The sequence below is a fragment of the Ovis canadensis genome, chromosome 20 (assembly GCF_042477335.2).
Source record: "Ovis canadensis isolate MfBH-ARS-UI-01 breed Bighorn chromosome 20, ARS-UI_OviCan_v2, whole genome shotgun sequence".
Classification (NCBI taxonomy): domain Eukaryota; kingdom Metazoa; phylum Chordata; class Mammalia; order Artiodactyla; family Bovidae; genus Ovis; species Ovis canadensis.
In genome coordinates, this window is record NC_091264.1 from 40,504,130 (window position 1) to 40,507,569 (window position 3,440).

Genomic DNA, 3,440 nt, shown 5'->3' on the forward strand with positions numbered 1-3,440 from the left:
CCGGGTGTAACTATGGAATAAACAAATGACCAAATTATGTATCGTAGAAGTTATTAGTGAGGGCTATATACTTCTCCAACATTCTCAAAATTGCTCTACGATATTGAATGTAATCAGAGAAGGCAATGGCACCCCACTCCAGTACTCTTGCCTGGAAAATCCCATGGACAGAGGAGCCTGGTGGGCCGCAGTCCATGGGGTCGCTAAGAGTTGGACACGACTGAGCGACTTCACTTTGACTTTTCACTTTCATGCATTGGAGAAGGAAATGGCAACCCACTCCAGTGTTCTTGCCTGGAGAATCCCAGGGACAGGGGAGCCTGGTGGGCTGCCTTCTATGGGGTCGCACAGAGTCAGACACAACTGAAGTGACTTAGCAGCAGCAGCAGCAGCATTGAATGTAATATTCTCCTGGTTGCAATGACACAACTTCCAATTGTACTGAACTCTCACTGGGGTCTGGGGACATAGGTTTTCCTCAAATTCAGGGTCAATAATGACGTTCACCTAAACTCTTCAAAAAGTTTTGAACTTTCCACATTACTAGAAATATATGTTTCCAAAGTAAGTGAGATACTATTTCTGTTCTATTCCAAAATGTTCATACTCACACTACATTATACTGATAAGTCCAACTAAGAATTGAAAACAAAATTTGATATAGGAATTTGGAGTGCTCTATATGCAGGTCAGGAAGCAACAGTTAGAACTGGACATGGAACAACAGACTGGTTCCAAATAGGAAAAGGAGTATGTCAAGGCTGTATATTGTCACCCTGCTTATTTAACTTATATGCAGAGTACATCATGAGAAACGCTGGGCTGGAAGAAGCACAAGCTGGAATCAAGATTGCCAGGAGAAATATCAACAGCCTCAGATATGCAGATGACATCACCCTTATGGCAGAAAGTGAACAGGAACGAAAAAGTCTGATGAGAGTGATAGAGGAGAGTGAAAAAGTTGGCTTAAAGCTCAACATTCAGAAAACTAAGATCATGGCATCTGGTCCCATCACTTCATGGGAAATAGATAGGGAAACAGTGGAAACAGTATCAGACTTTATATTTCTGGGCTCCAAAATCACTGCAGATGGATATTGCAGCCATGAAATTAAAAGACGCTTACTCCTTGGAAGGAAAGTTATGACCAGCCTAGATAGCATATTGAAAAGCAGAGATATTACTTTGCCAGCAAAGGTCCATCTAGTCAAGGCTATGGGTTTTCCAGTGGTCACGTATAGATGTGAGAGTTGGACTGTGAAAAAAGCTGAGCACCGAAGAATTGATGCTTTTGAACTGTGGTGTTGGAGAAGACTCTTGAGAGTCCCTTGGACTGCAAGAAGACCCAACCAGTCTATTCTAAAGGAGATCAGCCCTGGGATTTCTTTGGAAGGAATGATGCTAAAGCTGAAACTCCAGTACCATGGCCACCTCGTGCGAAGAGTTGACTCATTGGAAAAGACTCTGATGCTGGGAGTGACTAGGGGCAGGAGGAGAAGGGGATGACCGAGGATGAAATGGCTGGATGGCATCATCGACTCGATGGACGTGAGTCTGAGTGAACTCTGGGAGATGGTGATGGAAGGGAGGCCTGGCGTGCTGCGATTCATGAGGTCGCAAAGAGTCGGACATGACTGAGCAACTGAACTGAACTGAACTTATATTCAATTAGAAGGAGATGAATAGAGAGCTATGAATATCATCACATAAGAGAAATGCAACTTTTTTTCATTTCCGAAGGAGACTAACAATGCTGGTCATGGGAATATTCTGAATAAATTGTAATTGTACCACATCAATTTTCTCAATTCATATAATGTTGCCATTTGTTAAAAAAATGTAGTCTGACTGATACATATATCCATGAATTAAAGTGAGGAGAATGGTTTTGATCTAGGGGCACTATTTTCTTCAGAAATTCAATGTGAGGTTGTATGAGGTAATGGCTGAGCTTATGGGGTTTGGAGTCACCTATCTCTTTGTGACCCCATGGACTATAGTCCTAGGAATTCTCCAGGCCATAATACTGGAGTGGGTAGCCTTTCTCTTCTCCAGGGGATCTTCCCAACTCAGGGATCAAACCCAGGTCTCCTGCATTGCAGATGGATTCTTTACCAGATGAACCACAAGGGAAGCCCACAACTTTCTATAACTTGACTCAATGAGGAGTGAACAATTCGTTAGCTTTGCATCCTTGCAAAGGTTGTTTAACCTCCAACAACCATTTTATTCTTACCTATGTATTTTGAGAAGACTACTTAAATCACTGAGATGATGTGAGAATTAAATTTTAAAAATGTGTAAAATGCCATTGTGAATTCTGTATACAAAAATCTCAAATATTGCTCAATACATTTTAGCAATTTTAATTGTAGCATGGAGAGTACTCTGTCACTAGACATTAAGGCATGTAAAGGAGGCTTGCTTATTAGAACTCGGGTGGAGTGTAAATGAACACAACTTCAAACGGGGAGTTGTACTTTAAAGTTCATTCTGCATCTGAGAGATTGTATTTATATTCAAATAAAGTGTAATAAACCTAAAAGTAGAACTATAGTGTTTAAAATTATATAACTATAATAAAGGCTGTAAGATAGTTTTTCGATAGCATTCTGTTTTATTTTAAATTGAAGTAGAGTTGTATACAATATTATATGATACAGGTATGCAACATAGTAATTCACAGTTTTAAAAGGTTAAACTCCATTTATAGACATTATAAAATATTAGCTCCATTCCTTCTGTTATACAATATATCCTTGTAGCTCATTTTTTATTCTATACATAATAGTTTGTACCTCTTAACCCCCTTCCCTTTTTTGCCCCTCCTCATTTCCCTCTTCCCACTGGTAACCATTAGCTTGTTCTCTATATCTTTGAATCTGATTCTTTTTGCTATAAATCCTAGTTTGTTTTGGGCTTCCCAGGTGGCACTAGTGGAAAGAACCCACCTGTCAACGCAGGTAGACATAAGAGACACAGGTTCGATCCCTGGGTTGGGAAGATTCCATGGAGGAGGGCGTGGCAACCTACTCCAGTATTCTTGCCTGGAGAATCCCATGGATAGAGGAGCCTGGCAGGTTGTAGTCCATAGGATCGCACAGAGTTGGACACGACTGAAGCAACTTAGCATACAAGCACATGCTAGTTTGTTTTAGTTTTTAGATTCCACATATAACAGCTATCATATAATATCATACAATATCTGTCTTGCTCTCCCTGACATAACACCACTCCAATTCCCTCCATGTTGCCGCAAATGGCAAAATTGCATTATTTTTTGTTGGCTATATACACCACATCTTCTTTATCCATTCATCTGTTGATTGACACTAGTCTCCATACTTTGGCAATTATAATTAATGCTGCATGAATCATTTTGAATTAGTGTTTTCTTTTCTTTTTCCTTTTAGATATATACCCAGGAATGGAATTGCTGG